Source organism: Nerophis ophidion, linkage group LG09 (assembly GCF_033978795.1).
Source record: "Nerophis ophidion isolate RoL-2023_Sa linkage group LG09, RoL_Noph_v1.0, whole genome shotgun sequence".
In the NCBI taxonomy this organism is placed as follows: Eukaryota; Metazoa; Chordata; class Actinopteri; order Syngnathiformes; family Syngnathidae; genus Nerophis; species Nerophis ophidion.
Window position 1 is genome coordinate 57456310 of NC_084619.1, and position 26000 is coordinate 57482309.

The 26000-nt window shown below is 38.2% G+C and overlaps 1 protein-coding gene across 3 annotated transcripts in view; it reads left to right on the forward strand.

The window, feature by feature from the left end:
• The window catches only part of b3gnt2b (UDP-GlcNAc:betaGal beta-1,3-N-acetylglucosaminyltransferase 2b), a 65548-nt gene that overhangs the window by 17395 nt on the left and 22153 nt on the right, over window positions 1–26000 (forward strand). For all 3 annotated transcript variants that reach the window (XM_061911319.1, XM_061911318.1, XM_061911320.1), the window contains exon 2: window positions 9562–9670. The gene's annotated coding sequence lies outside the window, so the exon portion shown is untranslated. The remainder of the gene's footprint in view (window positions 1–9561; window positions 9671–26000) is intronic.

The window sequence follows — 26000 nt, forward strand, 5'->3', positions numbered from 1 at the left end:
AAACTCCACAGTGTCAAGTTGAAATAGATGGACATGGACTCCGTTCAACAGGAAGCGAACTCGCATCATCACTTAAACCGGAGGAAAAATAACTGATCACGCAATTAAAACAAAAAATAAAAAAGACATTCTAAAACGTTAACAAATTAAAATGGAAAAAAATAAAAACATGTAAACACAGAAATACAAATAATATGGCTCTCATGGAGCCAGAACAAAATTGGATTTTTGTTCTGCAGATAAAGTATATTGTTTGGATATTTATTATCCATCCATTTTCTACCTTTTGGGGTGACGGGGAATACTGTAGCCTATCTCAGCTGCATTCGAGCGGAAGGCGGGGTACACCCTGGACTATCTGTTGGGTATTTATTATAGTTGTTAGAAAAAATACAACTTGGGTAAAATATTTTAGGGTGTGTATATTTACTTCTTGAGCATAATATACAATGCCACAATAATAATGATAACAGTGATCATTTTGGTCAAAATAACTTCATTTAGACATTTTAGTTATTGATTTGGATGTGTATATTTGAGGGTCACCCTCCATCCCTAACAGAGACGGAACATACATTATTCCTTTTGGTTGTGTTTTTTATTTAAGTGCAAGATTTTGCTTACAGAGTATATTTTTTTGTAGCATTTCTTTTTTTAACTTGGTGTTTAATAGTTTGCATTTCAATTACAATGTTAAAATATATTAGAAATACAAATGTATTGCATTTGGAAGGGTTCACTTGTATTATCCATCCATCCATCCATCCATCATCTTCCGCTTATCCGAGGTCGGGTCGCGGGGGCAGCAGCCTAAGCAGGGAAGCCCAGACTTCCCTCTCTCCAGCCACTTCGTCCAGCTCTTCCCGGGGGATCCCGAGGCGTTCCCAGGCCAGCCGGGAGACATAGTCTTCCCAACGTGTCCTGGGTCTTCCCCGTGGCCTCCTACCAGCTGGACGTGCCCTAAACACCTCCCTAGGGAGGCGTTCGGGTGGCATCCTGACCAGATGCCCGAACCACCTCATCTGGCTCCTCTCGATGTGGAGGAGCAGCGGATTTACGTTGAGCTCCTCTCGGATGGCAGAGCTTCTCACCCTATCTCTAAGGGAGAGCCCCGCCACCCGGCGGAGGAAACTCATTTCGGCCGATTGTACCCGTGATCTTATCCTTTCGGTCATGACCCAAAGCTCATGACCATAGGTGAGGATGGGAACGTAGATCGACCGGTAAATTGAGAGCTTTGCCTTCCGGCTCAGCTCCTTCTTCACCACAACGGATCGATCGATTGCATTAATATTCTGTATTATTATTTCATCAATTGGTAATTTGGTCAAAATAATAAAGGCAATAATAAGGTTTATCGACAATGATTTGCAGGTCAATATATCGTCCAGCTAAATTTATCGGCTCAGGCATAACGGGGAATGAATTGGAAATGTTTTGGTATAAATACAGATGAGTGATGGCTTTCTCTGATAAAAAGAGACATGCAAACCGAAAATGTTCCTCTGAGCTTTTAACAATGTTTAGTATGTAGATGTGTAATGGTATGCCATTATCACAGTCCGGTAAGTCCCTTAATTTTAGGTTGCTGTTTTGTTTTTATTTTTTACAATAAAAACACTTCCTTATGGTGAACATAATATGGTGGTTCTTCATTTAACATTTACATAGAATCTGTTTCACATATTGTTTTCAGGCTGCTTTCTGACGGTCTCTTTATGATGTGCCGTTTTGTGGGCAGCCTTATTTACATGCCTCTTGTCTCCCTGTCAGCCATGTTGTAGTTTTTAGCGCTTACATAGCAAGTCTACTGACAGATATAGGTTCGTACTGTATGCTACTCTGTATTACAAATGGCAATAGCGGAGGTTGCATGTGCATGTATGAGACTGTCTGCCCTGCAACAAGAGGATAGAGTAAAATAATGAGCTTACTGACTACAACTTTGGACTACAATGGCGGACTTGCGCAAAGAACTTCGGTTAGATTTCTAACGTATATGGATAATCCACTGTCGTCAGCAGTGGGAATAACGTCAACATTTGCGCGAATTTTAAACAGATCATTTGGAGGAAGTATGAAGAAAGGCGAGATTGTTTTATGAATATCTCTGCAATGCCTCCATGGTTTGATTTCAAGGAAAATTGTCCATGCTACTGAGCCCTAGTTGGATGTACAGTATTGATTATTTACAAAGTATTAAACAGGGGATTCTTAACTTTTTTCCCCTCGGGGCCCAACTTTTCCACTCCAGGGGGACCCAGGGCCCACTCAAATATTACCAGTGAATTAGTCACCTTAGCCTTAATTTTGATTGTATTCAATACTTATGCAACCTACTTACTAGGATACACATTGTCGAATGATATTAAAACATGTGTAAATCACAAAGATTATCATCAAGACTTAGGTCTGACTGATTATAAAATAATATATTCTGAAAAAAATATGATTGAAAAATGTACATACTTACAGTGCTAAAATAAATATATTGTAATTAATAAATACAAAGTTAGAATATTAATATTACTTACATAAACTGTCAATAAAATTAAGGACAAATGAAAATACAGCTTCACTACTTTCACCATAATTTTGGCGCTTAAGAAACTTTTCAATGACTTTAGCTCCAGACTTCTTCTGTTTTATGTTGTCATTACTGCCACAAGTGGTGGAAAAGTGTATTACAATTGAGTACCGTATTTTTCAGACTGTAAGGCACACTTATAATACTTAATTCTTCTCAAAAAACCTTATAACCCAGTGCGCCTAATGTACAGAATAATTCTGGTTGTGCTTACCGACCTCAAAGCTATTTTATTTGGTACATTGTTTCATGATGTGTGACCAATAGATGGCACACAAGAGATACGTGGAGACTGCAAGGTGACACCAGTAAACAACACCAAAACTTTAAATGTTCAATTGAGAATATAGAACATTACACAAGGCACTTTAAAATCTGTCAAAATGTTTAAGTACAACTTTGGTAAGCTACAAAGCCGTACAGGTTAATGGATTGTCAAAGTATTACCAACCTATTAGCATTCATATGATCTGGCGTTTTGTTTTGGAATATTATGAAAAAACAACTTTTCTGACCTTCCGGTACCTGCTGATGTGTATTTGGGATCTGCATAAGTCCTGAAAATTTGCGTGGCTCCACCATTGTAGTCTGTCTCTTTGTTATGGGGCATTCATCCTCCGCTGTTGCCATTTCTAATATAAAGTGGCGTAAAGTTCTAATTTATACCCGTCAGTAGACTCGCTATGGAAGTGTTAAAAACTACCGGTGTAGTGAGTTTACATAATTCACCCACGGAACTTAAGTTATTAGAGAGTTCCGGACGGTTTTCACGGGAGACATTTCCAGCGTTGTTGTTGAACTAGTGAGCCACGAAGGAGGAGATGCTGCTCTGTTATTGAGTTAAGTAAAGTCTGAATCTCATATAAAACGGTTAGCTCCAACTTTTGACACTTCTTTGACACCTGTTCTTGCACGCTACACCGCTACAACAAAGATGACGGGAAGAAGACGCTGTCAAAGTGGAGCCACGTAAATAAGACCGCCCACAAAACGGCGCATCCTGAAACAACTGTTAGAAAGTGACTTGAAGATGGTCTGTAAAACATAATCAATGAAACATTTGAACCATCTTTACATGTTATGTAGACCACAAGGCAGTGTTTTAAATGTAGAAAAAAATCATAATATAACTGCTTTATGCGCCTTATAATCCGGTGCGCCTTTTGTATGAAAATAGGACCACTCATCAGCTATGCGCCTTGGCCCTGTGGTCCGAAAAATACGGTGCCACTGCGGACCACAGGCAAGAAACCGATATTTTTTGGCGGACAAACAATGGTTAAGAAACACTGCATAAATAATGTTCATTATAAGGATTATTTAGGTGCTATTCCTCTTTGATTTAGGGTTATCAAACCAACATGGTAAGCTCCTGTAAATAGTTGAGGTATCAAATACACGCTTTTTAGCCTTTTCAAGTTCAAGCAGGCTGCAGTTCTAAAGAATTTGACAGGCACGTTTGTGTGACAGGTCGCTTGAGAGTGGACGTGCACCGCTACGGCGCCCCTCGCGTGCACCTCCTTTCTGTCGGTACACTTACAGCCCGCGTGTCACACCATACATAGAGATGACCTTTGAGCGAGCGCCGTCTCAGTGGCAAGTATTTGTTGATAATGAGAAATTCCGTTCTATTTAAAACGCCCGCCTTCGCGCCACGCGGCTGACGTAACTTTTTGTCTGGTCGCCAACACTCACTTGAGCTGCGCCTCGTGGATTTGTGTTGCTATTGAACGAGCCTGCGCATGAAAAGTTTGAGTGTCCCAAGTGATCTCGTGCAAGTAGCCCCTTAGCCCATTGGTGGGCAAACTACAGCCCGTTGTGCTGCTTTATGTTTGACATTTCCCATTGATTTTCTTAAACTATTAGCCGTCAAAAGGATTTGCAATGCTATTTTCAATTATCGTAAGTCCTGAACTATCAACATTATTCCAATTGTTACCTCTAATGGAGACTGCTCCGTCAAGTGAAACATAGTGTCACAGGTCAGCAATCTACTTGATAAGACATCACATTTTTTTTAATTATGGTATATACTTACAAAAAAGCTAAATACACATTATAGGTACGGCTGGGCGATATGGCTGAAAACTGTTTTACGATAAGTGTTTTAAATCGGTCGATATAGATCACAAATTCTAAAACTGTGGTACGTGGGCTCCATCTAGTTGTATCACTTAATGAAATAGTTTGACACAGTGTTACTGTTCAATTTTGGGTGTAATGTTACAGTGGCCAAAGTATCAAATATACTTATTTAAATGTTGGTCATTTTTAATTTTCCTCAGGGAACTCTCCTGAAGGAATCAAAGTTCTATCTATCTATCTATCTATTAGGGGTGTGGGAAAAAATCGATTCGAATACGAATCGCGATTCTCACGTTGTGCGATTCAGAATCGATTCTCTTTTTTTTTAATTGTTTTTTATTTTTTGTTTTGTTTTTGTTTTTAAAAAATCCAACAAAACAATATACATGCATGACCATAACAATGCAATCAATTTCAAAACCAAACCTGACCCAGCAACACTCGGAACTGCAATAAACAGAGCAATTGAGAGGAGACACAAACACGACACAGAACAAACCAAAAGTAGTGAAACAAAAATTAATATTATCAACAACAGTATCAATATTAGTTATGATTTCAGCATAGCAGTGATTAAAAATCCCTCATTGACATTATCATTAGACATTTATAAAAAAACAAAAAAACAATAGTGTCACAGTGGCTTACACATGCATCGCATTTCATAAGCTTGACAACACACTGTGTCCAATGTTTTCACAAAGATAAAATAAGTCGTATTTTTGGTTCGTTTAATAGTTAAAACAAATTTACATTACTGCAATCAGTTGATAAAACATTGTCCTTTACAATTATAAAAGCTTTTAAAAAAAAATCTACTACTCTGCTAGCATGTCAGCAGACTGGGGTAGATCTGGCTGAAATCCTATGTATTGAATGAATACAGATTAATTTTGAATCGGACAAATATCGTTTTTGAATCGAGAATCGCGTTAAATCGGAAAAAAGCGATATATAATTGAATCGCGACCCCAAGAATCGATATTGAATCGAATTGTGGGACACCCAAGGATTCGCAGCCCTACTATCTATCTATCTATCTATCTATCTATCTATCTATCTATCTATCTATCTATCTACATACCTACCTACCTATTTATTATTGTGGTACTCTTGAGAGCCAACTGTTTTTTGAAGTGGTACTTGGTGAAAAAATATATACATATTTTTGTTTATATTTTTATGACCTATCAAAAATAAGGACCAGAACAAAAGTCCACATTTTTATTTCAATTGTAGCCTTCCTCTGATTGTAATCCCCTCTGCTATGGAGGCAGAAAGGAAGGGAAATGTCAACACCAGCATGACAAACACGCAATGTAAACAAAATCACATTGAACACTTAACAATAAGCTATTACGTTGAGGGTGCAAAAACAATGAATATTTAAGAAATATTTAATAAAGTGTAGGAAATAGTGAAAATGTAAACATAGAGAAAACCTGAGAACTATTTTCACTAGGCTTAGCGCCTTGGTCTGACTACGGTCCGTTTTAAAAGAGTGCCAAGAAATGCCATACTGTCCAGGTGACTTTCCCTGTTTTATCCACAATTTCTTCAGTTTGACTTTCTCTTCTCACCCCATACAACAAACCAACTGCGAGACAACAAGATTGTGCAACCCAACAGGATAGTTGATACTGTTACTTGATTGGCTGTTAGCGTGTCACTACCACAAATCAGTGATTACTTACTGCATTGCTCGGTTACCAAAGTGAGTGCCTTTGTTCATGCAACCAACCTGAAGAAAAATATGTCGGACGTTTTATCGAACGCATTTTTTATTGATTATGGTCTACGTGTCTATGGCAATATATATTGATATTGTTTTATCGCTCAGCCCTAGTTATACGAATATTGTATTTAGTAGTTGTGGTAGTTTACGTTGAAATGCTTACAAATTGACATGAGAATAGTTTACAGTTCACAGTTCAACATGTCCGAAAGGTTGTAGTTCCTTGAAATAATTCTATATGTTGTACCGGTTTTAAAGTTGGAAACCACCAAAATGGCCCCTGTATACTTTGATTTGTCAGTCTGTGGCCCTCCGTGGAAAAAAGTTGATATATTCAATAACGCAAACGTAGGCTAATGGCAACCATGCTGGCCTAAGATAGTTCCTATATTAGTTCTACCCTTTGCGTGACAGTTCACCCTCTCTTTTTGGCGCTTGGGTTCAATATCAGGTGCAGAACCTTGGGTCGAGATCGTAGGAAATCATTTAAGTCTTGGACCAAAATTTCCCCCAAAACAAAACAGCTCACACTCACAGAAGAAACTGATGCATTGGTCGCTATCCAATCAGATGGAACAGATGGAACAAAGTGCTCTGGTTGTTCACTATCAGCCAATAGTGGGTCATGCAGGCAAAATTGTTTTAGCTGGCAGCGCAATTAAAATGATAAAACAAATAACTCTTTACAATTATTAATCTGCAACACACCTAGAAGGTAGTAGGTGAACCACAAACTGGTGTGTATATAAAATAACATATACATATATCTTAAAAAAAAAAAAAAAAGTATAATCTAGATCTGTGTTATGTGTGGCCTATTGAAAAAATGAACGGTCTACCCCTGTCTGGACTACACTCAAACCAAATATTGTTATGTAATAAAACAGAGACAAGAACCATTAGGAAATAATAAAATGCTATTAATATTATAGAACAGAAAAGATAACACAGCACCACGTGTGTTATTGAAAAACAAAGCAAAAAAAAAAAACCAACACTACAGAGCAAATACTTACATGAGTATTTATGTAATAGTTTGTTTTTAGTTCAGCCTGGCTGCACCTCTTATCACAGTTTATTGGTCAGTTAAAACAAGTGATGTAAACAAGCCAGTTCACAGCATAAGGTCACGTCCCTTTAAAATATTCACTTCATGGGTCAAACTGTTGCCATCATGATATTTTTAACAACAGCACATGGAAGGTTTTAGTGAACGTCTAGATATCCTTCTTCATATGGCGTCAAATGACACATTTTAATGTTTTTAACATTATTAAATTGTGCAAGTGAAAAAAGAAGTTAGCTACTGTAAAACGTTAACACAAAAACACAACCTCAAACCTACCAACAGCGTTTTGGCATAGTTTTCCCCCCAAAAATAAAGTCTGATTCCAAATTGTACAAGTTTTTGGGCAATACTCCAATAGGATTAACTGGACAATTGGTTTAAAGCCCTTTTGTTTTTCTTGTTGGTATAGCTCAGAATGTACTTAATAACTACAGCCTGTTTTTTTTTGTTTTAGCTATAGTTTCTAAAGATTCCTTGAAACAAAATCTATGTGGTTTATAGTCAGACTTGGACAGAACCTAGCAAGAAGTAGAACCTCGACAGCACCTGTCAAGCCCCCGTGTCTGTAATCCACAATGCGACCTTTGTGCCTGCGTGAATGCTGTTGTTGAGATATTTGCTGCTCACACTCCAGCTCAAGCCGTGCTCGTCCCAGCGGCGGTCCGCAGGCTATTTATGGTGCTGTTAGGCCCACATTCTATAAGGCCGTAGCATCCTCTTAGGCTCTTTTTATCCCTCCTAAGAAGGCCTATTTAATTGGTAGTCGTGTGTGTGGTAGATTACACCAAACAGATTGCACAAATGTTTGAATCTTGCATTTTTAAGGGTTTAAAATGTTTATTATGGTGGGTAAAATGCAGTGCTGGACCTCAAACATCATCTATTGCATTGTTTTTAATTCTTTTTTTTCAGTGAAAAACACTGAGCACTGTATTTTCCGGACTATTGAGCGCACCGGTATATAAGCCGCACCACCAAATTTCTTAAGATTTTTTTTTCCCCACGTAGTAGCGGCAGATATACATGTTGTAAAATGAGTTATTTACACATCAATGTTTATTTACATATCTTAATTGTTCCCAAACAGTTCCTGTAACACGGCAGTAAAACGGCTGATCAAACAAAAACAGAAGTCATCGTCATGGACCCACTAGCTACGCAAGCCAGCTCTCCAATCAGCCAAACAGACTCAATAAGTCCACAGTGACGTGTTGGTAAATTTACAAAACTGAAACATTACAAAAAGAATGCGACTTTAAGTTAATAATGGGACGGTTTAGTAGATAAGAATTTAATTATATTGTAAAACTTGCAAACGTTGATGCTTAGAGTGGTGAATGAAGAATCCATACGAGTAGAAATACTATGGATTGCTAAAATATGGAACAGCACTTCTACTTCCAGTTAAAATCTTTAAAAAGAGGATCACTGCAGCACCTGCAGTGAACAAACTTGTCCTAAAGATGGCTCCATAGCACAAACAATAACATAAAACCTTTTTTAATCCGTTACTTACTAATAAAAGATAAGTTGTCAATGTGTTCACTATTGTTTTTAATGACATTTTATTTTGGTGTTCTAGAATAGTTATTTATAAGTTTAATGTATCATAAGGTTTGTTGTTAAAATATAGCTAGTTATGACCATTTTTAGTGGTCCCCTTTATTTTGAAAAGTATCAAAGTATCGAAATACATTTTGGTATCGGTCCAGATGCCAAAATTTTGGTATCGGGAAAAAGCTGAATGCCCCAATGAGCACGCTTTTGGAAGCGGGGTTTGAAGCATGATACTGATAAAGCATGTTCCCTCTACCCTCCTCTGGCCTGCAGATGGTTTCTTGTGCCAAAGCATGCATGACGCTTTGAGAAACTCTGGAACCAATTGGCTCAGGTGGTTAAATGTATCATGACGCAGACTGTGTGTATTATGGAAGTCCCTCACTTTAAAAGTAATCTTAGCCCTCCAGGTTGTACTCCTCTAATATTTTGTCGACTCCATTTGCACCTCCTGCCGTGCAGTTTTTGGTCTTTTTCGTTTGGTTCTATTTCCCATGTTGACACAGTGGCCGTGTTGTTTGTTTCCAGGTTGGAGCTCCCCCAGCCTTCCCCCGCCTCGAGCCCGTTCGACTGCTCTGCTGCACAGGGCACGGCCAAGTATGGGGTAAGAAGGCAGAGAGGCAACATTACAGCACAGGTAAGATTTCACATCACAGCACTTCTTAAAGTCACACCACAACACACTTACTGTAGGTATACCATGGGATCAGGCCCGTTTCAAGGTATTTGGGGGACCATAACGTGTTTATACATGATAGCCAATATAAAAGACAATATTGATTTATTAAATTGCGGAAGAAATAGCTAAACGTAACTAGTGTATGTCAGTAAACAGCTGGACAAGGCTTTAACTTGTTTAAAAAAAAAATTAAAAAAATTCAGCAAACGTCAGCCCAGTAGCAACAAAATGTTTCCTGCTGCGTTAATATCGCGGTTAATTTAGAGCCAAACAATTTTCACAAAAACAGATTTCCCAAAAAACACCTTCTTTGCATGTGTGTAAGAACAGCATCAACATTTGTATATTAAAATATGGGAAATCTGCTGGAAAAATTTACAAAAATGTGGTATTTTTCAAATGCCTTTCGCCCGAGTGCAGCTGGAATAGGCTCCAGCCTCCAGCTGGTTGACATAAGTTTATTTTTTTTAAACTTTTTTATTGAGGTTTTTCTTTTCCAGATACATCAAATCACCACAAAAGGCTATATGATAATACATAGTTAAAGACAAAACATAAAAAACACAAGAAAAACCAGATACCATTCCAAAGAGGGAAACATCCATCCATCCATTTTCTACCGCTTATTCCCTTTTGGGGTGGCGGGGGCGCTGGTGCCTATCTCAGCTACAATCGGGCGGAAGGCGGGGTACACCTTGGACAAGTCTCCACTTCATCGCAGGGCCAACACAGATAGACAGACAACATTCACACTCACATTCACACACTAGGGCCAATTTAGTGTTGCCAATTAACCTATCCCCAGGTGTATGTTTTTGGAGGTGGGAGGAAGCCGGAGTACCCGGAGGGAACCCCCGCAGTCACGGGGAGAACATGCAAACTCCACACAGAAAGATCAGAGCCCGGGATTGAACCCAGGACTACTCAGGACTTTCGTATTGTGAGGCAGACGCACTAACCCCTCTTTCACCGTGCTGCAAAGAGGGAAACTTTTTTTTTTTTTTTTTTTAAATAATACCACTTGGAGAATGTCACTAGATCTTTACCAAATTATTGGGAATGGCGTGGTGCAGTTGGGAGAGTGGCTATGCCAGCAACCTGAGGGTTCCTGGTTCAATCCCCACCTTCTACCAACCTCGTCACATCCGTTGTGTCCTTGAGCAAGACACTTCACCCTTGCTCCTGATGCGTCGTGGTTAGGGCCTTGCATGGCAGCTCCCACCATCAGTGTGTGAATGTGTGTGAGAATGGGTCAATGTGGAAATAGTGTCAAAACGCTTTGAGTACCTTGAAGGTTTTAAAAGCTCTATACAAGTATGACCCATTTACCATTATTATACATTCAAGAGATTCCGTTTGTTATAATAATCTATAAATTGCTGCCATATTGAGTGAAATATTTTAATTTTTCCTCTTACTTTAAAGGCCTACTGAAATGAGATTTTCTTATTTAAACGGGAATAGCAGGTCCATTCTATGTGTCATACTTGATCATTTCGCGATATTGCCATATTTTTGCTGAAAGGATTTAGTAGAGAACATCGACGATAAAGTTTGCAACTTTTGGTCTCTAAGAGAAAAGCCCTGCCTTTACCGGAAGTATGTGCGCGTGACATCACGAGTTGCAGGGGTCCACACAATTTTACATTGTTTTTAATGGGAGCCACCAGCAGTAAGAGCTATTCGGACCGAGAAAACATCAATTTCCCCATTAATTTGAGCGAGGATGAAAGATTCGTGTTTGAGGATATTGATAGCGATGGACTAGAAATTTGAAAAAAAAATCAAGTTAAAAAAAAAAAAGGCGATTGCATTGGGACGGATTCAGATTTTTTTAGACACATTTATTAGGGAAATTCTGGGAAATCCCTTATCTTTCTATTGTGTTGCTAGTGTTTTAGTGAGTTTAATAGTACCTGATAGTCAGAGAGGGGTGCCCACGGGTGTCTTGAGGCCAGTGTCTGAGGGAAGTCGACGGCAGCTGTATGGACGACGCAAGCTCAGCTGATCTCCGGTAAGAGGCGACTTTTTACCACAATTTTCTCACCGAAAACTGCTGGTTGACATTTGGTCGGGATCCATGTTCGCTTGACCGCTCTGATCCATATTAAAGTTTCACCTCCGAGAATTTTAAACAAGGAATCACCGTGTGATTGTGTGGCCAAAGGCTAAAGCTTCCCAACTCCATCTTTCTACTTTGACTTCTCCATTATTAATTGAACAAATTGCAAAATATTCAGCAACACAGATGTCCAAAATACTGTGTAATTATGCGGTTAAAGCAGAGGACTTTTATCCGCGAGTGTTGCAGCGCTAATAATTCCTGACAGTCTGTGACGTCACGCGCATGCGTTATCATTCCGCGACGTTTTCAACAATAAACTCCGCGGGAAATTTAAAATTGCAATTTACTAAACTAAACCGGCCGTATTGGCATGTCTTGCACTGTTAATATTTCATCATTGATATATAAACTATCAGACTGCGTGGTCGGTAGTAGTGGGTTTCAGTAGGCCTTTAAAGTTTTTCCTCGCTTTAATAGAAAGTATAAGAATGTGTAAGCTGCTGCCTGCTCTTAACTTATAAAAGGTTCACATTTTTCAATAGATTTACACAAAGTTTTGATTTTTGGCTCAATGCTGTCGTCTTCTTGTCTATCCATCTCTGTCGCGTTATTTGATTTAATCACGGAACATGAAACTCGCAGCGCTTCTTTTAAAGAGCCCACAAACTGAGTGTTGCGGACCGAGGTTTGTCAAAACAAAAACAAAACGGGTCCGGGAAGACACCGGTATAGAAGGACAAAAAAAGGATTTTCCAGAGAAAATGGAAAGTTTTGAAAGGTGTGCAGAGTTGTACTGCAGGCGATCAGCACTGCAAGAGGAACATAAATCTGCGGAGCAGACCAGAGAATAATTCTCACAAAAACTCAAAAAAATGTCCTGTCAGATATCAAACATATTTGGAGTTTATTATTGACAAAGAAAGTAATTTTTATATTCGGAAAAGGAAAAAAAGTAACTTTACTCAGACTGGGGCTTGAGCAGTGGTTATTACTATCTACTTCACAATTTTTTTTATTTTTTTATTTTAGATACAAAACAGTGGCATCACATGTATATATGTTGTATCTGCTGATGTACTGTATTTACCGAATTATAAAATGCACTGGTATATAAACCGCACCCACTAAATTATTTAAGAAAAAAATATTTTTCCATATATTAACCGTACTGGACAATAGGCCACATTTATATACAGTATGTTAAGAAATTAGTTATTTACACAAATATTTGTAAAAAAATGTATTTACATATCTGTAGCCTAATTGTTTTCAAATGATGTCTTTAACACGGCAGTAAAACGGCTGATCAAACAAAACAGAAGTCATCGTCATGGACCCTCTAGCTGTGGATGCTAGCTCTCCAATCAGCTAAACGGATTCAATTAGAACATGGACATTTTGGTGAATTTACTGAGGAATTTGTGAAACTGAAACAATACTAAGATAATGCCATTGTAAGTTAATAATAACACATACACTCGTAAATGTGTATGCATATTAGCTAATGCTAACGACACTTGCTTGATTACATTACGACAGCATATACCAATATGCGTGGAACCACTTATACAGACATCACACATGGGACGGTTTAGTAAATAAGAATTGATTTAGTTATATTGTAGAATTTACAAATGTTGCTTGGAGTGATGAAATGTTTAAAACAGGAAGTACATTTTCAACCCGCAACACCTGCAGTGAGAGAACTTTTCCAAAAGATGGCGCTACAGCACAAACAATAACACACCATTTTAGTGTCTGCCTGGGTTTAATGAAAATTATTGAACACAGAACTAGAAAAACCCAACTAGCCGCACCATTTTATAAGCCGCAGGGTTCAAACCGTAGGAAAAAGGTAGCTGCTTATAGACAACAATTTACAGTACCTGTGTTATATTTTTAAAAATGCCGATACCAATATACGCCAAAATATGGCATTAGTCCGCTGTGAACGGGACTCTCGCTGCTGTGTTGGATCCATTATGGATTGAACTTTCACAGTATCATGTTAGACCCGCTCGACATCCATTGCTTTCGTCCTCTCCAAGGTTCTCATAGTCATCATTGTCACCGACGTCCCACAGGGTGTGAGTTTTCCTTGGCCTTATGTGAGCCTACCGAGGATGTCGTAGTGGTTTGTGTTTTGGTTTCTGCAGCCCTTTGAGACACTAGTGATTTAGGGCTGTATAACTAAACATTGATTGATTGATTGATTGATTGAAAATAACAAATATTTGCCCAGCCCATAATCGGTCAATTTTTACTTTATTTTAGTTTTAAAAGACTCTTAGCTGCTTTTTGGTATCGTTATAATCTTCCTGGCCACCGTAGTGCCGTGTTGTAGAAAGATATACTCAGGAGACACAGTGCGCCTTATCATATGGCATAAGTCTGCAGTTTTTGATTGATTAGCAATAATAATGATGTCACACTTACGCATAAGACATTTTGCATTGAATAAATAAATGATAAATGGGTTGTACTTGTATAGCGCTTTTCTACCTTCAAGGTACTCAAAGCGCTTTGACACTATTTCCACATTTACCCATTCACACACACATTCACACACTGATGGAGGGAGCTGCCCTGCAAGGCGCCAACCAGCACCCATCAGGAGCAAGGGTGAAGTGTCTTGCTCAGGACACAACGGACGTGACGAGGTTGGTACTAGGTGGGATTTGAACCAGTGACCCTCGGGTTGCGCACGGCCACTCTCCCACTGCGCCATGCTGTCCCCATAGTCATGGGGACGGCATAGTCATGTTATAGAAAAATAGGCAGTCTTCTACTAAAAATTCAGGAACTTTGAGTTCCTGGAACTATAGTTTCTTGTAGACATGTGGTTTGTGTTGCCACAGCATCTCACAGTTCCTGTTATTTTATACGAATAAAGCTGATGACTTATAGAGAAGTGGTACATTATTTCTCGACATTGATACTATGTAAATAAAGACACAGTATTAGTTCATATTTTGTTCACTAAAGTGTAAGTAAATGGAATATGAAGCAATAATATATGATTTAATAACAAAGTGTCCTTAAGTTTATATAAAAAGTTTGGCTTTTGTCCTTAGTGTCAGTAAATGAAGAATTCATGAGCGTCAGGTGAGTTCTTACGGTGCATTTTAGCTGTAGATAACAATATATAAAGAATAAACCTCAGTGTTTATTTCACAGCAACAAAATAAATCAGATTTAACTCTCACCTGTTCTGATTGGCATTTGGTTCACCCGGGTTGACACTAACTACACAAATGGCCTTTAGCTGACTATTTTTACAGCTTGTAATAAAGTCAATCGTGATTATTTGATGTGATTTTCCTTTGTTCCATTTGCTTTCTGCCTCCTATTTTACAATTATCCTCAAACAACGAGGTCGCCGAGTCCCAGTAAGCACGACTTAATACTTAATATTCCTTTGTAAATACCTTTAAATAAAGATTGTAAACATTAATACACAGCATTAAGCTGCAAAAAAGTTTTAACTCTAGAGCTGAGTAAAAACAGTTATCGGCGTTCTTCAACACACTGATGTCCCTCAAAACTATATTCTTTAATAAAAATATAAAAGTATTAAGAAATAAACACAGACTCAAAAGGCGGCAAAAAATTTTGAAAAAGGCTCCAAATGTGTTCAACCAGTCAGCGCTCGACAGCACGGCCTGCCCCTTGGAATTTTCCAAAGTACCCAATTACTTCCTGTTGGAACTTTATGTGGGTAGTTTTTTGACAGAAATGCAGGGCAAAGTTCCTGTAGAGGTTCCTTTGGTGGAAAAACCTTGGCTGTTTCTGCCCTGCATTTGATCTTTAAACACGTAAATTATGCAATTTCCAGCTGAGAACATGTCAAAAACAATGGAAATCATTTGGAAAATTCATTTATACCACCATTAAAGATGGGCTATTTGGCCTAAAATCTATATGGCGATATATATTGCAGCTTCCTGCGATAATGACAATATATTTTTTGGTATGTAATTGATTATTGAATAATTCCAAAATGAGTTACAAAGGCTCATAATTCGGCTGCTGACGTATGCAGTAACGGATTCGATATTAATCTACTTGCTAGTTCACTGCTAATATCTGGTTAGTTATGATGCCATCTGCACTTATTCTTCTGTTTAAGTACTTTATATTAGTTTTGGGCTGATATGACACATTTGGTACTAGGGATCTAATACCAAGTCCCACAGGTATTATCAGTCGTACCAATGAATGATTGCATTTTTGATCAAATTTATAATCCGACAAGAAAACAGTGTGTAATTAAATTATTCCTATGATTGGCTTTGATTTAAATCATTTAGTTTTTACCTGGGGACTTATTTCCTAAGTTTGTTAACAATAACAAAAAAGACAAAATATTTTTTGATAATAAAACATATCGATCTAACCACTGTAGCATCGACCAAATAAGGATATTGTACTTGGTATCGTTGCTGTTGATATTTGTATCAATCCGCCCAACATTGTTTATGTTCAAGCGCTCTCGCTTGCGTTTAGTGGTTAGCGGTTAGCTTAACCTCCTACAGTGTGTACCGTAGCACCTTAAGCCATTTCCCATTCCCCGGGAATAATGATACGTACAAAACGCAGTTTATTTTTCCGCCACGGAGGGCAGGATTGCTGACTTAGAAGTGGCTTTGGACTGTTCACTTGGCTCTGTCAAATTTGGAGACGCAGCAGGAATGTGTCATTAACATGCATTGTCACGATACAATGATAGTATTCAAAACTATCGTCGGCCAAATGTATATTATTTATATCACATAATTGATATTTATTTTATGTTTTTCATATACATGCCTCCCATGATTGCATGTACCTGCAGTATATATACAACACTTTGCATATATTCAGTTAAAGTTTGGTGTTGTATCATATTAAAGGCCTACTGAAACCCACTACTAACGACCACACAGTCTGATAGTTTATATATCAATGATGAAATATTAACATTGCAAAACATGCCAATACGGCCTTTTTAGTTTACTAAATTGCAATTTTAAATTTCCAGGGAGTTTGTTGTTGAAAACGTCGCGGAATGATGACGTATACGCGTGACGTCACGGACTGTGAGGAAATATTAGCGCTGCGCACACACACAGCTAGAAGTCGTCTGCTTTAACCGCATAATTATACAGTATTTTGGACATCTGTGTTGCTGAATCTTTTGCATTTTGTTCATTTAATAATGTAGACTATAAAGAACAATGTTGTTGGTGGAAAGCGGTGGATTCCAGCTGTCTTTAGCACCGAGACCCAGCCGGCGTTTCTTTGTTTGTTGTGAAAGCAGAGCGGTCAAGCGAACATGTTTTCTCTACGTCAACCAGCATGTTTTTGGATGGGGAGATTGTGATATATATATCTTACCGAAGACATCCATGGATTATTCGTCGTTCTGCAGCAGCTGTGAGCTTGGCTCCTTGGCTTCTCTCTGAGACACAGTGTGTTTAACGCATCCATCCGACCTCGAGGTATGTCTTTACAATCTTTACTTTACAATCTTTAAAATCTCACTAGAACACTATTAAAACAATAAGCAGATAAGGTATCTTCCAGAGTTATCCTAGTACATGTGTCTAATTACATCTGAAACGCTCACACTGCCATCGCCCAGAGCTGTCGCTTTTTATTTTTATTTTTTTCTAGTCCGTCGCTATCAATATCCTCAAACACGAATCTTTCATCGTCGCTCAAATTAATGGGGAAATTGTCGCTTTCTCGGTCAGAATCACCTGTGCTGCTGGCGTCAATGGGTGGATGTGAGGAGTCCGACAATCTGTGACGTCACGCGCACTACTTCCGGGAAAGGCAAGGCTTTTTTAAGAGCGACCAAAAGTTGCGAACTTTATGGCCGATTTTCTCTACTAAATCCTTTCAGCAAAAATATGGCAATATCGCGAAATTATCAAGTATGACATAGAATGGACCTGCTATCCCCGTTTAAATATGAAAATCTAATTTCAGTAGGCCTTTAAAAGGTTCAGTTCAAACTTAATAAACATAATAAATCATGTACTAAAAGTCGACCAATCACAATCCTTACGATGCAAAGTTGTGTTTTTATTTGGGGGGGGTGCATGTGAGGCTACGTGGGAGAGTGTGGAAGGCATTGTAGCGGGCGTCAATGCAGTGGCCTAAAACAAGTGCAACTTTTTAATAATACAAACTTACACTGTCACTTGAATGGCAACATAAACGTCCAAATAAGGTAACTTCCTCTACGCAATCATTTGGGTTTATGTCCCAACATCACTGCGTGTGCTTCCCTTTTTTGTGGTTGTCAACGGAAGTTGCTGTTGGTTTCACACTGCTGCGATGTTTGGGTGTGCAGGGGTGATTAACAATAAACACGAATGCATACCAGAAATCGTAGTTTAAGGATTTTTATGTTTTAGGCTTAGACCCTGTCCACTGGAGGTGGGAATCTCTGGGTACCTCACGATTTAATTGCGGTTACGATTACGATTCAGGAGCTACGATTCGATTAAAAATCGATCATTGATGCATCTTTAATTAATGTATATTGATGCATTTTTACACTTTTTTTTGTTTCACTGAATAAGCGTTGCCATTTAAAAAAAACAAACTGTGCATTTGTAACAAGAAACAATCAAAATAATTCCCACATGTATTAAATGTAATGTAAATGTGTGCAAAACTGGAACATAAGTGCCCCAAAATAAAGGAGCTGGTCGGATCTCTCGGGTGAGGTGGCTCGCTTCAGTCAGTCAAATTTCAGAACGGTCTGCATTAGTTTAGTTACAATAAATAAATCGATTATAGGCGTTTACTAATCGATTCTATTAATTGTCCATGTCCGAATTGCGATGCATCTAAAAATCGATTCCCGCCCCCTTCCGTCCACACAGGAACATTTGTTTTGTTTTTTTGCCGGATTATAAAAAGAATCCCATCCACACGGCGTCTGACCAACCATAAGTCATGTCAAGTCATATAATGTTTCACCACCAGCACACATCAGGGGGTTTACATGTATCTTGTGGTTTATCCCAAGGGTCAGTCCTTGGACCAGATTTATTCAATTTACATACCAATGACCTCGAAAGATTCACACCTAATATCGTATTTTCCGGACTATAGAGCGCACTGGTATATAAGCCGCACCCCGCTAAATTTTAGAAGAAGAAAAATATTTTTAAAATATTAGCCGCAGACATAAAAGTACATTGTGAAATTTATTTACACAGAAATATCCTGTAAATGTTTAATTACATACTGTAATTGTTTCCAAACGGTGTCTGTAACAGGGCATCAAAACGGCTGATCAAACAAAACAGAAGTCATCTTCATGGACCCATTAGCTACGGAGGCTCGCTCTCCAATCAGCTAAGCAGATTTAATAACGTTTTGCTGAATTTACTGAGGAATTTGTGAAATTGGAACAATACAAAATAATGCCGTTGCATTTTAATATTACAAACACAGCCATTTGTAAACGCGTTTGCATATAAACTAATGCTAACAATGCTAGCTTGATTAAATTACGATAGCACACACAAATATGCATGAAAGCACTTATACGGACACCACACATGGGACGGTTTAGTAAGAAAGAATTGTTTGTTATATTTTAAAGTTTACAAACGTTGTTTGGACTGATGAATGAGGAATCTATACAAGTATGAACGTTATGGACGATTAGAAATATTTCACTACTGGATTAGGAAAAATCAATTCTGAACCAAAAACCACTGCATACGCTTCTCTGGTGTACAAAGGTGTTCTTATTCATCCCAATTCCAAATCAATTTGTAATTTTCAAAAATCGACTTGGAAAAAAAAAAACATATACTGTAAACTTTCGGACTATAAATCGCTAAGTTTTTACTCCACTATAATCCCTGCGGCTGATAAAACGGAGCGGCTAATTTATGGATTTTTCCTCTGTTGGCCGAAATACAAATAGTTTAAATAAAAAATAAACTAGCAAAAAAAACTTTAAAAAAGTGTTGTGTGTGCTATAATGTCATCTTTTGGACATGTTTGCTCACTGCAGGCGATGTAGTGCTGCAGTGCACTTCTGTTTAGAACTTTGAACCGGATGTACATGTGCCGTTTCGTCTTCTAGTTGTCCATAGCATTTCTACTCATTTGGATTCTTCAGTCATCACTCCAAGCAACGTTTTTAAGTATTAAAGTATAGCTAAAACACTTTTTACTTACTAAACCATCCCATGTGTGATGTCTGTAGGAGTGTTTTCATACATATTTGTACATGCTATTGTAATGTAATCAAACTAGAGTCGTTAGCATTAGCTAATGCGCTAACACATTTGCGAGTGTCTGGGAGTGTATTATTAACTTACAATAGCTTTCTTTTGGCATTGTTTCAGCTTCATAGATTCACCAAAGTGTTACCGTGGAGTTATTGAATCTGTTAAGATGATTGGAGAGCTAGCTTCCACAGCTTGTGGGTCCATGACGATTACTTTTTTTTGGATCTGCCGTGTTACAGACACTGTTTTGAAACAATTAAGGTATGTAAATAAATATTGTATAAATAACTAATTTCACAACGTGTATGTATATTCGGCATATGTCCAGTGCAGCTAATACATGGAAAAATATTTTTTCTTCTCAAATGTATTGGGTGCGGCTTATATAGCTCTACAGTCCGGAAAAGTGTGTGTGTGTGTGTGTGTGAGTGTGAGTGTGTGTGTGTGTGTGTGTGTGTGTGTGTGTGTGTGTGTGTGTGTGTGTGTGTGTGTGTGTGTGTGTGTGTGTGTGTGTGTGTGTGTGTGCGCGTCTATATATTTATTTTATTTTATTTGTTTTAATTTTTCTTTTAAATATATATATATTTTTAATATGTGTATTTGTATTTATTTATATATATATAAATATATATATAAATAAAAAAATAAAAAAAAATATATATAGATATATTTTTTTTTTCTTTTTTTTTTTTTTATTATATATATTACGATCATTTTTTTAAGTTGCTTTTAGGCCTTCTCCATGCAACCAGAAGGGGCTTTTGGAACCTGTAAGCTATTTTGAGAAAGTTTCATTACAAATATTATACCAAATAATACATTGCAAGAATCTTTTTGAATCAAGAATTGTGCTAAATCAAATCGTCACCCCAGGAATCGGAATTGGATTGACTCATTAGGTGCCCAAAGATTCACACCGCTGGTTATTACCAGTTAGTTTCTTTTTTTTTTGCATTTAATAGCAGTAATAATATCACTCTTTGTCACCTGTAACATAATTTTTTGTGTTTTATCTTTTTGGTTTAATTGTGTTTGCATAATGTGCCAGTGGTCAATAGAACAAAGCAGTCGGGCTGCAAACGTCCCCCCAGGCTGCACTTTGCACACGTCAAGTCAATGAATAATCTGTCGCCTCCTTTACACAGGGAGCCTGCAGAGTTCATGAATCACAGCCACAATGGCCGCTTTTTATTATACGGAACCTATTCGAATTATCTTGTTTTATGTCCTATGAATCTTCTAGTCAGATAATAAAATGCATCCTTGACTGTTACTGCCGTGATAAATGTTTGAAGTCATGAGTCAGTGCACCATATGCGATGCAGTTGCTGTGTGTTTAGCTTGGTGCTACTGGGGGTTAATTAGACGTTAGCAAGCTCTGCTCTTGTCAACATGTTCAGCCTTCATCCTCTTTCCCTTGTTGCCCTCCATCCCCAAGAGTCTTCTTGTTTTTTGTGTGTGTGTCTGGCAGGCGATGCTGGGAACAGGGGGATAATTATCCTGGGGAGAGGGAGGCCATGTCTCGTGCTGGTTCTCTGATAGTCGGCTGTGTTTAGGAGCACCGTTTCAGAGCCGAAACAAGGATTTATACGGGAGTGGCAGTGCAGACATGTTGCTAGGAGTCGGTTGGACAGGAAGCGCTTTAGCTCATATTGACTTTGATCTAGCAGGTGGAGTTTCCTCGCATTGTGTTAATTATCAACAAGTTCAAACTTGAAATTGCAAACTTGAAAAATGCTAATGCAACTTCACAGAGCAGCCAGCCAGCTGTTTGTCTTTAATTGAAAATTATTTATATGAGTGCTGGGGGAGGAAGTAATGACTAAGGCAGGGGTGTCAAACCTAAGGATCAGGCCCGCAAACAAGTTTTATCCGGCCCGCAGGAGGTTTGCTGAGTATAAAAATTAGGCAAAATTTTTGAATGGAAGAAACTGCTGTTCTAAATGTGTCCACTGAATGTCGCAATAGCAATTATTTGTATCTTTGTAGATGCTACATATTAAGAGATGCGTGGTTTGCGGTCACAACCGCGGAGTGCGCGGATAAACCGCGGGTCGGGCGGGTGACATGATGAAAAAAAAGATTTTAAATAGATTCGGGCGGGTGGCGGTTGAACCAATTCGGAAATATATATTGTAATAATCCCAGGAATGTAGGCTCATAAAACTTTGTTTTTCTTGTCTTTATTGCACAAGATGTAATACAACCACACAACAGCTCTCATGTCTCTATAACGCTTTTCCCGGGACAACGCAAACTCTCACTTCCTCTCGATAACGTCACTTCCTATCTCTCCCGGAAGTCCCGCCCCCCAGCCAAAGTCATTGGCTAACACCCTGTAGCCAGCCGCTACATTATACATAGTTAAATGTTATGTTGAAGAGGTTAATTTAGCCTACTGACGTGTATTTATAAATGGTTGATTTATACAGGCTAGTAGGTAAAGTGTTGTAACTGACAACTCTTGATGGTACAATCCATATAACACGTCACAGACAACGTCCCGCTAAAATCACGTGACACCTCTGATGAAGGCTGCAGAAGCAAGGTAGCCCAAACTTGTCAGGTACAACACTTTACCTTACTAGCCTATAGAAATCAACCATTTATAAATAGTTAAATGTAGTTACCCACATACGAAAAACGAGCAGCACTCTTTGAAACAGTATGTGGGCATACTTTTATTTTGAAGTGTCTCGTTTGGTTTGTCGACGGATGTAAGGAAGCTACTTCCGAGTGTGGCCAACGAGATATTTGTCATTTGTTGGTATTTTACTTGGTAAAATGTTTGATCCACATGCTGTGCATGTTATTATTTTTACATTTGTAACCTGCTTTATTTATTACAGTTTTCACGGTGAATTTGAAGGGAAAGGAAGCCTTTAAATAAATCAGTTCAAGAAAGCCATTGTGTCTGTGCTATTTGGAGGGAGTTACACTTTCTAACCTCAATAATGCCTTGCATCGTCTATATTAGATATACAACAACGGGCTGGTGGGTGTAGGTGTGGCTTTGATGAAATGTTGGTTCGGGTGCGTGGCGATTGGTTGACGACTTTTGTAATGCGGTTTCGAATGATATAATTGCCTATCCGCGCATCTCTACTACATATGTTAAAAAAAAAAAACACACCAGTCGAGGAAAATGAGCAACATACATAAATAACATCTTGTATTCTGATTTTGATAGTATTTGTTTCATCTTGAATAGATTTAAAAATAACACCAATGAGTTACTGATTAACATTATCACATAATTTATTCAGAAAGTATAAATAATGACAAATAAAGGTAGAATACTATTAACTGCAACATGTAAGTGTAAAGAAAACATTAGGATTAGTACATTTTCAAAATGTGCTTGTTCTATTATTAAACAAAGAAAACTATCCGAAGTAGCCTTTCTTAAGTTATCGTGCTGTGATTTTACCAGTCCGGATAACTTGGTAGTACATTTTTCTCCATGTGGCCCCCGATCTAAAATTAGTTTGACAACCCTGGACTAAGGAGTAGGGCTGAGCGACATGGCTGAAAATGATCACGATATCGATAAGACCAGGGGAAAAAAACATTTGTGTAATTATTTTTATTTCAATTGTAACCTTCTGGTTATAAACCTCTCAGCTATCAAGGCAGAAAGGAAAGGAAATGTCAACACAACTGTAAAATCACATTGAACACTTAACAATAACATCTTAAAAGGAAGGTGCAAAAATAGGGAATATGCTTAATAAAGTGTAAGAAAATAGTGCAAAGTGTGAAAATGGAAGCTTAGAGAAACCTGAGACCTACTTTCTGCATGTTTAGTGCCAGGAAGTAACAGCTGTGCTCTTTAGGGTGAGTGCGGAAAAAAGGGTGTGGTTTTGCATCATTTACAGACCACATTGGTGTGACTGAAAAAAATCTGAGTTATTAAAGATCCTTTTACAGGTCAAAGTTCACCCAGCCCTTGCCCCAAAAGGGACAAGCGGTAGAAATGGATGGATAGGATGGTCTCCTTCGTTTGTGCTGGTTTAAGCAGTTGAAATGATTGTTTGTGCTGCTTTCGTTTCTGAGTTAACGATTCTTTTACAGGTCAATCAAAGGTGACTCAGTCCCCCCGTTCTCCAAATTAAGTCAAATTGGTCCCATTTGTTTGTGCTATAATTTTGCTGGTTTGTGCAGCAATAATTGATTGAGCTGCTTTTGTTTTTCAAGATATTAATGTTTCACATTTCCGGAAGTGATGTCATCGTGAACCTAAACCCCTCAGAGTTCCTCAAATTAGGCCAAAATAATCTCAAAGTAAGCCAAAATAGTCTCATTCGTCTGTGCTAGATTTTTGCAGTTGAAATGATCGATTGTGCTGCTATACTTTATGAATTATTAACGTTTGACTTGACCTAACCGGAATACTCAGTTTTTGACCTAAACAGTCTCCTTTGTGGTCCAAACAAAAAAAATGGTCTCATTTGTTTGTGTTATGCTTTTTCTGGTTTGTGCCGTTCAAACTTTTGATTGTGTTGCTCTAAATTATGAGTTATTAATTACGTTTCAAATTAGTATCATGAGTCTTCACCGCCTCTTGGTGGCGGTAAGAGACGGTACACCTATGGAATTGAAAGTTTTAACTCAACTTTTGCAGTAATTATAAAAAGTAGTTAGGTATACAGAGCTTAATGCACACTGATAATACAGAAATGCAAGGTGAATTATTTTTCTAATTTTCTGCTGGCATTTCACATTTACTCATTTGCAAATGCAACAGACCTAAATACAAGCTAATTTGCAAAAAAAAGAACATGGGTAAGCGTTACCTATGCATGTAAAACATAGAATGTAAGTGGTTTCAAATGTATGGCATTTGCTGTAAGGTTTAGATAGATCGATTTTTTGTGATTGTAATCAGGCCCCATGTTGCGTACATGACACTTTAATTGATAGTAAAATACATTGCAGAAATAAAGTATTTAATACTAATAGTATTTATTTCTTAAAACTAGATGGCCAAAAAATCAGCAGTAGACTGGGATTCCATCATTTAAGTTTTCTGCACATCAAAAGATGCCATACTCCAAAATGGCAACATATCCACTCCAAATGCAAAATGGCAACATATCCACTCCAAATGCCAGTATTTGGACCGCGCTGCGTGAGCAGCTGGGGAACGGCATGACTGCAAAAGCCCTCTATAACTTTTGTTAAATTAAACGCAGCTTTAGTCATCAAACAAGTGATCCTTTGACTATTGATGACACCGATTCTTCAGCTTCTCTTTCTGATGGACCAAATCATCAAGCTGAAAAGCATGATGTTCCTTTTGAAAAATGAATCGAATTCATTCCGGAAAAGGTTGAAAATTCAAACAAACAATATCAAGCAAAATGAGGGGAATATACAATTTTAAAGCCTGGCCCTTGGACTCATGTTATTACTGAGCATATTTTGAAGGTGATGAAGAGTCCCTGTACATTTGTTTTTAAGAGAGCCAAGGTCTATCCATCAATCGCCAGCAATTACATTGACATAAAAGGCTATTCTGTAATGAGTGCCACGGTCATGTCCAATTAACATGTGACAGAGAGCCTGCAATTAACAGCCCCATGGTGTTCAAATGCTGCAAAACACAGATGACTCCCTGCACACTGGCTGTTCAAAGCGTTTTATGTCTGGAACCATTGAACTGTGCGAGGGCAGTATGCAACCCAATGTCTGGAGGGCATCACAGGCGTATGGACTTTGGAGATCCAGAGCCTAACTCATCTACCCAATTTGTCCACCCTGCGCAAAGCAAAACAAGAAAAGAATGATTTGGAATTAGGTGACAAAAACCCAATTTAATTATGGCAGCTGTTAACATACAGTTCACCTCACTGTGGTAGCATCAGAGACATTGTACTGGACAAGCTTTTCTGTCACTATTGGAGTTAAACACAGATGTAAGTGTACAAGACTTTCATAAAGAAAACCCACCAGACAGTATGTTTTGATGCAACTG